Source organism: Macaca nemestrina, chromosome 4 (assembly GCF_043159975.1).
Source record: "Macaca nemestrina isolate mMacNem1 chromosome 4, mMacNem.hap1, whole genome shotgun sequence".
Classification (NCBI taxonomy): Eukaryota; Metazoa; Chordata; class Mammalia; order Primates; family Cercopithecidae; genus Macaca; species Macaca nemestrina.
Genome location: NC_092128.1, coordinates 53313162 through 53325983, shown reverse-complemented (window position 1 = coordinate 53325983; position 12822 = coordinate 53313162).

Below are 12822 nucleotides of genomic sequence, written 5' to 3'. Positions count from 1 at the left end.
TTTATTCCTTATGATGCATGCAGATAAGCAGAGTCAAACTGTAGCTTTGGTCACTCTGTAAAGATAAAAGTTCCAGTCTATCCCATAGAATAAAAATGGGGTTGTAGGGTAGCTAAAGCCTGTTATACGATTATGAAAATCTGTAGTCTTTGAAGATGGTCATCCATGGAGAAGCTCTGAAGGCTCACTAAAACACTGGTGTAAGAGATTATGGACTCAGAGAATTAAAACAAGATAAAACAGTAACGCTGTCTTTATATATGCAGAACCTCTCCACTCTGTAAATCAGATGTGTCCAGAGGTGGCTCTAACACATCTGTTAATGGTGATTGGTTTCGAGCCTGAAGGCCAAACTGTCCTTGCTTAGCTTCAAGTTAACTGGAAGGAAGCCCCGTCTTTTGTAGAGCAAAGTCTTCACCATCACTCTCAGCCACCAGAGACTTGGTTCACTCTGCTGCTGCTCCTTTGAACAGAAAGACCTCCGTTGGCTCTTTAGTGAACGTCTGATTTTATGGGGAAAGTAGTATGCACCCTTTGACCTTTTTTTTTTTTTTTTGCTGTGCTGCAATACTTTGCCACAGGCAAGAAAGTGGCAAAATAGAACAAAGCCCAATCTCTTTCCCTTGAACAAACATTCCTTTTGTAATGTTCCTGTGCTCCCAGACTTAATATCCTACACTTATCTTCTTTGAGCTGAATTTCTCTACTATAACCTAGTTACATAAATGATCAAAGCCATCCTCTAATTCCTCTCATCTTTCCAGTCTCTGTCAGGGTAAGCTCGAGAGCTTTTCTACACTAATTAAAAGAGGAGATACTATGTGAAACTTATTTGTTTACCTTATAACTCTTTCATTTTAATATAAACATAGCATCAATTTTCTCCTGATTATAATTCATTGATGATGTAAGGAATGTAATTTTAAGCATTTTATTTTTAAACATATAGAGTGCAGTCTCCTAATCTTAGCATTATTGGTGTTTTGTGCTGGATAATTCTTTGTTGCAGAAGGTTGTCATGTACTCTGCAAGAATTTTAACAGCAGCCCTGGCCTCTGCCTCTTATTTGCTCCTCCCTTTCTCTGCCCCATTTCTGCGACAACCAAAAATGTATTCCAATATTGCCAAACGTCCCTTTTGGATAAAAGGAACCTGGGTCGAGAATAACTGATGTAAACCATATTCAACCGTTTTTATCAAGGAAGATGCAGCAGGCCGGTGCAGCACTTCTTCCTTGCTTAAAGGAAAAAAAACAGAACTTGGATTTTTGGTGAGACTTGATCTCTACTCTTTAGTCATCTCTCAGAAAGTACTTATGAATGTTTTCTGACAAAATTTCTCAGATCCATCTACCTCTACCAGAGACAGAAACACACACAGGGAGAAGCACGCCATGTCTTCACTGAAGGTTGAGACCAGGGTGAGGACAGCAAACCACCAGGAGCTAGGAGAGAGGTGTGCTCAGACTGTCCACACCATCAACACCTTGATCTCAGACCTCAATCCTCAAGAACTATGGGACAATAAATTTCTGTTGTTTAAGCCATCCAGTTTGTGGCACTTTGTTATAGTCGCTCTAGTGAACAAATATAGCTTTCCATAATCCAAACAGTACAGAAACAGAGAACAAGACACCAGACTCCTAGGCTGCAGAAGGCATTAGCCGGGCATAGACAAAAGAAAAATCTGAAAGAAGATGTGAGCAGGCAGCACCCATTTCTACCTGCCTGCTCTCCATCCACATCTTCCCTGGCTTCTGGGCTAACAGATAAAGCCTTCAGGCTGAGTGGAGAGAGGAGAGTTGAAGAGGGAGTAAGAGAGTTAGATGCAACATGGAAGGCGTACATCCTGTGACAGCAGCCAACTCACAGAGGTGGGCGTGTCTGGGGGAACACCTTTAAATGTGAGGATAAACTCCAGGGAGTCTACATCTGATCCATTGTTGTGTCAGTAGTGGGTAGAAATGATGGCACCACACATGGGGCCAGAGGCTATCCTGAGTTTTCCATATTCCTAAAAGGGTGTGTCAGCCATCAGAAAACACCCAAGTCTCCTGAGTGAGGACACACAGAAGATACCTGGGAGACAGCAAGCCTGAGGCACAGCTCACAGTCAGGACTACAGGAAGCCTAGGAGGATGCCATGGAGACCTGCAGGTCTCAGGCAGGGTGATGGTGTGCCAGAAGCAGCAGGCCAGCAGAGCACCAAGAAGGGGGTGCCCTCTCCCCACGCCCTCACCCAGCCCTCAACACTGTGTGGGCAAGTGGGAATTCAGCCGGACATCAGTGTCAACCTCAGAGATACAAGGAAAGAGGGTGAAGAAAATCTGAACTGTAACTCAGTTCTAAAACCAGATGCCTGGGAAGTTGCTGGATCTGACTGGGTTTACTTGAAAATAGCTAATTTGAGTTTTCCACAATGGTTTGAGAAGGCTCAAGATGAAAAGTAAGGCCGGAAACAGGAAAAATAAAGTTATCTTTTGCCCACATTAAGTCTGTGTTTTATGAAATTAATGCTTGTTATAAAAGCTATTACTTATTGAATGCCAACCTTATAGCAAGAACTTTATAGATATCATGTCATTTAATTGATACGATTTTATGTGTATATATTACTATTCACAATATATAAAATTAGACAGATTAAGTTACCTGCCTAAAGTCACCCTCCTAATCATCAGTGCAGCCAAGATTTGTGTCTATACCTATACAATTCTAAAACATATTCTCAGGATTGGTGGGAGCCTTTGCCTAGTACAGTATTTACCCCATTGAATTTTAAGCCACATGTCAAGAGCCTAGCACTGGGCTTCCTTGCAGAAGCTGAACTCAGGACACCTTCCTGGGTCCTTCCTTCCCCAGGTAGATGGTGTTTGCATCATTACTTTCATTACTTTGCTTTCTCACTGTCATTTCTATAGTCTTGGCTTCACCTTCTCCTTCATCAGTCTGTTCAGCTCTCTCTGGCTGGAAGACTTTTCTTGGAAGAGAAGACTGAAGCACAGTTGGTCCTCACCTGAGATGCAGCAGTCTGGCTTTTCCTTTCTAGTTTCCCTATATTGTATTGCTACTATTTCTGGGTCAAAATACCTGCTTACCTCATCCATCCATTCCCGCTTTACTCCATCAGTTATTTTTTTCAAGAAAAGCAATAGGTTTGGGAAAATACTAAGCTTCAAAACAAGTATAAACTGATTTCCCACAGTCAAGATTAGCTTTCTCTGATGCCCATAGGTCAATTTTTCCTTCTGTGTTGGACAAGATTTATCTTGGACGTGGGTGAGTTAGAAGTTGGCCCCATTTTCTTTCCTTTTACTAGGAAGAGGCTAAGTAACACTCATACAAGCACATAGCCGGTAGTTTGTGGAGTTAGGATTCAAACTTGCGTCCACTTAACTGCGAAGTCAGTACTGCTCCTTTTCTACCATCCCACTTTTCCAAAGGGTTTCCCTACTTCCAACTATACCCACAAGCAAAAAGGCAGGTATAGGGCATCTCCTCTGTGGAAGAACAGTATTCAAAGAGATGTACACATTTAAAAACCAGCCTCATTAAATCATGATACCTTCGCACATGTGTAGATCCACACACAGATATATTTGAGGGCCACGTTAAGCACTGCTGGCAGAGCTTTCACTTTCTATCTATCATCTTCCACGTCAGAGTTCCCCAAAGCAGAGGACCTCACCTCCCTATGTGTTGTGCCCTTGGGAGTTCTGTGATGACAATGATGATCATGTCCAAATAGCTAGTGGCCATCCACTCCCACTCCTCAGGCCCTTCCTCAGGACTCTGTCCAGCCATGGTGATTTGCCTGTTCAGTAGCCACTGTCCTCCACAACCAGATTTTTGTCAGATAATATCTATATTCTCACATTATCTGTTGAGGGACAGAGGTGGCAGTTTGGAAGATTGATTGGCAAGTTCTAAGAGATGGTCAATGAAGCAATTATAGCGGAAGATGTTGTCTGCATGTGAAAGTGCTTTCTGTAAAGCAGTATATGTAGATCAGTCATTGGCTGCTGCTTCTATGTTCGTCCTATTATTATTAACCACACTTTTAAAGTAGGAGAAAGACAGCAGAGCTGAAGAGCCAGAGGACTGGCATCCGTTCTTGGACCTCTGCTAACTGGTTTGTGAGTTGGGCAAGTCATTTATACTGTCTTCTTATCTAGAAAATGCAAAGCTTGTGTAGCTATGAGTATAATCAATTAGATGTCCAGAAAACTTTTAATGACTGGCAGCTCTATTAGGAGCCCAGTGGAAAAAAGTTTTCTTATTTTTAATATAGTAGAGACTTTAAATGCAGGGTATGGAGGGCCCACAGGAGCACCAAGAGCTGTTTAAAAGTCCAACTGCTTGAGTTGGAACTTATTTGAGAATGCAGGTTTAAATGTACAAACACTCATACACATACACAAACAGAAGAATCTCATATTAAGATATAATAAGCTTCTGAAAAGATAGATATTAAGTTAAATTTTTTTGAATTGAAATATTTTGATTGCATGAAGAGAGTATACCAGTTTTTTTAAAAAAGAGAAGAGACTCTTAAGTCATCAAAGCTAAGCAAAACCAAACCAAATAAATGCAACTCTAAATTTTTGTCTTACAAGAACTCATGTTATTATTTGCTTTGAAAATTAGGATTATTTTCCTTTGGAGATTGGTTTTAATTAAACATACCTGTAAAGGATTATGATGAAATAACAAAAATGATTTGTTACATGTGAAATGTTATCTGTGAAAATTTTGTTATTTTAATGTTATGTTTCATATACAGTAAGACTGTGGTTATCTGACATTACTCAGCAGAAGTCCTGATTTATAGGCACTTCTATCAAATCTATTTAGACTTACGGTTTTGAAAACATAACAAAGCAAAACTTTGATACTAATACCATCCACTCAATGAATTTGTTTTTCAATTGGTAACAAATCAGTTGAGCTTTAAAAAGTTATAAACTTGTTATCCTTTCAAAAAATAGAAAGTTACAATAGGACTTCAAGAACAGCTAACCTCATAGTCTCAAAGCAAAATTAGAATTTTAAAATTGCAAGACATTAGGGATAAATGAAAGGCTTAAAAACTACCAAAAAAGAAAAGACAGCTTTCTGAAATCAAATACCAAAAACAATGTTAGGCCAACAGCAAACTATTCATGGGTAAAAATAGATATTAGAAGACAGGGAGAACATATCTTCAAGAAATGAAGAGAAAATAACTGTTGACCTAGACTTCTATACCCAGCTAAACTATTATACACATGCCAGGATGAAATAAAGATTTCCAGACACACACAACTAAAAGTACTCACTGACTATACACTCTGGATGAAAGAACTACTACAGGATATAAGAAAGAAGTAAAACCTAGAAAAAACAATTGAAAGAAGAAAAGCTGCATAAAGAAAGCTATTAAATATTTTGATAAATATAAAAGTATTGACAATATTGATGGTTAAATAAATACCCATCATTTGTGTGTAGAAACAAGGAGATATTTAATTCTAAATAACAGAAAACCTAGAAAATGGGAAGAAGGGTTTCAGAGAAAAGTTCAAAACTGGCTAAGTTCTTTCTTTTGGGAGGAGGAAAATACAAATAAATAAATATATCAAAATAGTCAGAATTGCTAACTAGAAGACTGTGAGGTCAAAAGGACCTGCTGCCTGTCATGAGGCTCTCTCTGGTCTTGTTGCATGAGCTGAGGTGAGTAAAGACATAATTTCCAGTTTAGGCAAAGGCAGGGAAGGAGGGAGAACACTGAGTACTTTAGCCTGAAGAATCAGACTTACTTTTGGCACCCACGCTGAGATGTGTTTCACCCACTGCTTTGTGCAGGATTGGATTACTATGTACAAAGCAGAGGGCTGATACACACAGAACACTGGGTCACCCACATCTACGCAAATGAGGGGACTGAGGCCAGGAAAAGCAAGTCTTGGATTGATTCTTTCACACAGGGGGAAAGTTCCAGCTTTCTCTTGAGTGGCATGGTGTGAGCTAAAAGAAACTTTGCTCCTCTTTTCTTCCAGGTGCTGTGTGAAACAGGCTAGAGGCACATTTCCTCTGATTGATAGTTCTATCCTAAGCTTAACTACTCTTTGAATGTGAAGGGAAAAGTATTCCCATATCCCCAACTCTTTGAGCAGACGATTAGCACTCTGGCTAAGTTGGCTAAAGAGCAGTTGTTGGAAAGAGAAGTTCCCATTGGATCCCACCTCACACCTTAAGGAACTGATATGGAAGGAAGTACTGGGAAGGGCATGGTCCCTTTAAATGATATGGAAGGAGGCAGGGAAGTGCTGAGTAGAGAAGGGCGTGGTCCCTGGCTAGGGCTCCACACTGGGGCCTGTGCCCATGGACCTAGGTGAAGAAGGGTATTTTTGTTTTCTGCCCAAATGTTGCATTTCCCAAGACCACCCTGGCCTGCCACACCCCTATCCTGTGCCCATAAAAACCCTGAGACCCTAGCAGGCAGACACACAAGCAGCTGGATGTCGAGACGAGCACAGCAGCGGAGGAACACATGGGCAGCTGGACGTCATGAGGCAAGCACTGACAGGCACTGGCATGCTGGCAGAACACGTGGAGTTTGGCTGGGGCAGTCGGAGGAGAGGCGGGGCCTCCGAGCCACCAAACTCCAGGGGAAAACCATCTCCCTTCTGGCTCCCCCATCTGCAGAGAGCTACTTCCACTCCATAAAACCTTGCTCTCCTTCTCCAAGCCCACGTGTGATCTGATTCTTCTGGTACACCAAGGCAAGAAACCCCGGATACAGAAAGCCATCTGTCCTTGTGATCAGGCAGGGGTCTAATTGAGCTAACACAGGCCACCTACGGACGGCTAAACTAAAAGTGCACACTATAACACACGTCCCCTGGGGCTTCAGCTGTAAACATTTACCCCTAGACACTGTGGTGGCGTTGGAGCCCCACAGCCTGCCCATCTGGTGTGTATGCTCCCCTAAGAGGTTTGAGCAGCAGGGCACTGAAGTGAGCCACAGCCCCATTGCACGCCCTGCAATGGGGACAAGGAACTTTTCCCATTTCAGAACCATTCCAAGGAAATCAGAAGCTTATATTTGAAAACAAAACCATAAAAGTATTAGAAGAAAATAGGAAAGTATTTATTATCTCAGAGAGAATCCTTTCTAAGCAGCGAGCAAAAACAGAGCCATAGAACACAAGGTGATACATTTGACTATATAAAATTAAAAAAAAATTTTATGGCAGAAATCCCTAGAAACAAAGTCAAAAATCAAATGATAAAGAGGAAAAAATATTTGCAATGCATATTACAGATAGAGGACTAAATTCCTTAACATACCAAGATTTCCTACAAACCAGTAGAAAATATACCAGCAACCCAGTAGAAAAATGGTAGAAATGCCCAATTTTACTCATGAGAAGGAAATGCAAATTGAAATGAGATACAATATTTTTAACCTAACAGATTGGCAAAAAGTAAAATGTTTGATAACACTATATCGGTGAGGATTTGGGGGATTCTCTCACACTCTCACATGTCAATCGTAGGAGTATAAATTGGAACAACTTGTTTGAGGAGTATTTTGGCAATGTCTATCAAAAAGTTAATGTTTTCTCCCATTCAAGTCCATTTTAAAAAATTTAGTCTACAAATATACTCTGGTATGATTTTATATAGATTCAAAGATGTTTATTGCAGCATTACTTGTAACAGAAAAAAATTGAGAGCAAAGAAAACACCCATCAATAGCAGACTTGATAAATATGTGGCACATCCATACAATGGATATTATGCAGTTATGCAGTTACTAAAAAGAATGCACTGACACTATGTATGCACCATTGATATGTTACAATGTCCCAGATATAGTAAGAGGAAAAACCAAGTAAAGCAGAGAGGATATAATATGCTTCCATTAGTAGCATGAAGCACAGACTATGTTTCCATAAAGCAGAGACTATGCTATTGAGTATATGTTTGTATATGCATAGACTGTTTCTAGAAGGATTACAAGGCTATGACAATAATGGCTCTCTCTGAGGAGGAAAACAGCTTCTGGGGAAAGGAGATAGACAGGAAGACATGTGTTTCATTGTTTACTCTTTTGAAGATTTAGAATTTTGTATTGTGTGCATGTATTACCTATTCAAAAATAATTTTTTTTCTTAAAAATTGAGCTTCCCTAAGGATAAATCAGCTGGCATAATGCCATAGGGTGAGCCATGCTATTTCATACCTCTATGTTGTTAATTCCTTTTGCCTTTACCCTTCATTTCTTCAGCTCACTCCTGCCCTTGGAAACCTTCTCTGACAGCTTCACTCTTGACCTGAATTTGATTCTTTCCCTCCACTCTCCCATGCCCCACAGCCTCAGGCATGCCTGGAGTTCAGTGGAGGCATGCCTGGATTACTTGGTTGTAATCCTGGGCTTACTGGTTTGTCTCTGGACTGGGGCTGAGTTCCTTGATGGGAGAACCATGTCATAGCAGACCTTCCACCCTGATGCAAGCACAGCACTGCCATGTGGTGGGCTTCGAGCAGAGCCACAGCTGGCTGACTGGATGGATGGAAGGAGGGGTGCTTCTACAGCATTTGTTGCTTGTGGCCAGGCATTTTCGTCTGTTTTGTTCTCTGCTATAACCTTAGCATGCACAACAGGACTTGACACACAGTAGGTAGTCAATATTTGTTGAGTGAATAATAAATGCCACCTAAAGGGAGAAGGGGAAGAAGGAATCAGCTAGCATGAAGATGTTTGAACAAAGTGGCAGAGAGGGTAGTTAGCAGAAGACCCATAGCTTGGGGTAGGGGCTCCAGGAAGCCAATGAAGGATGCTGGAGAAGGATCTGGCTTCAAAGCAGTTAGACATTTGCCCACAAGAATGACCTGGTAGAGTCTCCATATGGTAATTACACTTCTAGGTATTTCCCTTAGAGAAATAAAAACCTATGTCATGCAAAACTTGTACACAAATGTTCATAGCAGCATTATTTGTAATAACCAAAATGTTGAAATAACTGAAATATCTATCAACTAATTAATAAGAAAATTAAATTGTGGTATATCCATAAAATGGAATAATATTGGGTTGGTGCAAAAGTAATTAAAAGTAATGGCAAAAACCGCAATTACTTTTGCACCAACCCAGTATTATTCAGCAATAAAAAGGAATGAAGTATCGAGCCATACTACAAAATACATGAACCCAAAGAACATTACGCAAGTAAAAGAAGCCAGTTACAAAAGGCCACATATTGCTGGGTGTGGTGGCTCATGCCTGTAATCCCAGCAGTTTGGGAGGCCAAGGCGGGCAGATCACCTGAGGTCAGGAGTTCGAGACCAGCCTGGCCAACATGGCGAAACCCCGTCTCTACTAAAAATACAAAAATTAGCCAGGCATGGTGGCATGCACCTGTAATCCCAGCTACTCAGGAGGCTGACAGGGGAGAATCACTTGAACCTGGGAGGCAGAGGTTTCTGTGAGCTGAGATCGCACCACTACCCTCTAGCCTGGGTGATAGAGTGAGACTCCATCTCAAAAATTTAAAAAAAAATTTTTTTAAAGGCCACATATTGTATGATTTTATTCATATGAAATGCCCAGAATAAGGAAATCTATAGAGATAGAAGGTAGATTAGTGGTTGCTAGGGTTGGGGGCGAGAGTTAGAGGAAAATTGAGAGTAACTGCTAAGGATTGAAGAGGTTTTTCTTTAGGGGGGATGAAAATGTTATAAAATTGATTATGATGATGGTTGCACAACTCTACGAATATACTAAAAATCACTGAATTGTACACTTTAACTGGGTGCATTGTATGGTATGTGAATTATATCACAAACTGTTTGGAAAAAAAATAAAAGAATTATCTGGGGATGTGAGCCCAGAGGGCAGGCAGCCCAGCCCACACTCACAGAATGTGCCCTGGAGTCAGGTGGGGCTGAGCCCCAAGTACGTCTTCTCAGTCACTCTTCTACCCGTGAAGCCAGGAGAAGGACCCTAGCAGTGGGTCCTGGGAGCCTTGGCTTCCGAGGAGCCCCTCCCATAGTCCTCAAGGCCAGTCGGGGAATGCAGCTCAAGGGTTCTAGAAGTGAGAAGGGCTGTGGGACTTCTTTATTTCTATCCCTGCAAGAGCTGGGGGGCTCTCACTGGGTCGATGTTTGGGGTGGGTGTGAGAGGAGAGCATGGCTCAAGGCAAGGAAGTAGAAAGCAAGTTCAGTAATTCCATATTTTTTGAGAACTTGCTCTGCATCTGGCACAGTGTTAAATGCGAAGCAATTGGAGTGCAAAGAAGCATAAGAGCCGCTCTGTCCTGGAAAACTTGCCAAGGCTGCCTGGAGACAGATGTACAAAAGATCCATGAGATGTGGTGCTAAAGCAGTGTGTGTGCTAGGGCAGTGGCCCACAAAGAAGACACGGGGAGGGATGTGTTTCCATTCTTGCAAGCAGCTTTGTGCCATCTGCATGGCACCATTGCTGTGAGCAGGAGTCTTCCCTGAGTGCTTTTCCTGAGGGAGGCCTGAGATGGGGGAGGTGCTCGAATGGTGGAACTTGGGTGTTCTGTTCTAAGTTTTGGGTTCCTGGAAGCCCATAGTTTCAGTCCTGAAAGAACGGACCATGAACAGACCTGCCCCGCAGATACAAAGGAGAGGAGGCTTGTAGCCCAGCCCACCAACGCCCGTGGAGCTGCTAACAGAGCCCAGCCATTGCACAGTACTTCTGTGTCTCATCTTAAGGCTGCAATATTTAAAGTACAGACAAGTACAGTTAGTTAATGATGGGGATACATTCTGAGAAATGCAATACTAGGCAATTTCATCACTGTGTGAACATCATAGACTGCACTTACACAAACGTCGATGGTATAGCCTATTACACACCTGGGCTCTATGGTAAAGTCTATTGCTCATAGGCTACAAACCTGTACAGCATGTTACTGTGCTGAATACTGTAGGCAATTGTAACTCGATGGCATGTATTTGTATATGTAAACATAGAAAAGGTACAGTAAAAACACTGCATAAGGCCGGGTGCGATGGCTCACACCTGGAATTCCAGCACTTTGGGAGGCCGAGGCGGGTGGATCACGAGGTTAGGAGTTTGAGACCAGCCTGGCCAACATAGTGAAATCCTCTCTCTACTGAAAATACAGAAAACTAGCTGGGCGTGGTGGCGGGTGCCTGTAATTCCAGCTACTTGGGAGGCTGAGGCAGGAGAATCCCTTGAACCCAGGAGGCAGAGGTTGCAGTGAGCCAAGATCACACCATTGCACTCCAGCCCAGGTGACAGTGCGAGACTCTGTCAAAAAAAAAAAAAAACAAAAAAAAAACTGCATAAATGATTTTTTAAAATGGTACACCTCTATAGGACACTTACCATGAATGCAGTTTGCAGGACTGGAAGTTGCTATAGGTGAGTGAGTGAGTGGTGAGTGAATGTAAAGGCCTAGGACATTACTGTACACTACTGTAGAGTTTGTAAACTTAGTCCACTCCATTTATTTTTCAAATTTTCTTTCTTCAATAATAAATTAACCTTATCTTACTGTAACATTTTTACAAACTTTTATATTTTTAAAACTTTTGGCTCTATTGTAATAACAGCTTAAAAGACATCGCACAACTGTACAAGAAATATTTTCTTTATAGCCTTAATCTATAATATTTTTCTATTTTTTTAAACTCATAAAACTTTTTTGTTAAAAATGAAGACACAAACACACATTAGTCTAGACCTGCACAGGGTCAGGATCATCAATGCCATTGTCTTCCATCTCCACATCTTGTCCCACTGGAAGGTCTTCAGGAGCAATAACACACATGTCATCTTCTATGATAACAATGCCTCCTTCTAGATACCTCCTAAGGACCTGCCAGAGGCTGTTCTACAATTAGCACAATTAGCTTTTTTTTTTTTTTTGAGATGGAGTCTCACTCTATCACCCAGGGTGGAGTGCAATGGTGTGATCTTGGCTCACTGCAACCTCCGCCTCCCAAGATCAAGAGATTCTCCTGCCTCAGCCTCCCAAGTAGCTGGGACTACAGGTGCCCACCACCACGCCCAGCTAACTTTTGTATTTTTAGTAGAAACAGGGTTTTGCCACGTTGGCCAGGCTGGTCTCGAACTCCTGACCTTGTGATCCACCTGCTTCAGCCTCCCAAAGTGCTGGGATGACAGGCGTGAGCCATGGTGCCTGGCCAGCTTTATTTTTTTTAATAAGTAGGAGTATACTCTAAAATGCCAAGTATACATTTATTATCATCATAAGTATTATGTACTGTACATAACTGTACGCACTAGACTTTTGCATGACTAGCAGTGCAGTAGGTTTGTTTCCACCAGCCTCTCTCCAAACACATGAGTAACGTGTTGCACTATGATGTTACAACAGCTACAACGTCACTAGTTGACAGTAATGTTTCAGCTCCATTATCATCTATGGGACCACCATTGTGTACAAAGTCCACGGTCGATGGAAATGTCGTTATGCAGTGCATGACTATATGCAGTGCATGACTAGATTATGTGAGGGTAATTGCGTTCCAAGTTCCAAGTCAAAAAATGTTTGGACCTCAACTCCTTTGCTAGCAAATTAGATCCTTACAGTAGCTAGTTCCCAGGGAAGTCCCCTGAAATACTCTAAGGACCTGAATCACTGCTGAGCCAGACAGCATGTAGGAAAAGGCTCCTGGGTCTCATGTGAAGCTGGAGGGGTGCCTGCCCTGCCTAAGAGACCCATTCATCCCATCCGGTTGAGACCTTGGTGGACCCAGGACAGCTCAGCATGCTGGCAGTCAGGGACAGGAGAGCCAGAGACCGCAAGGTCCCATT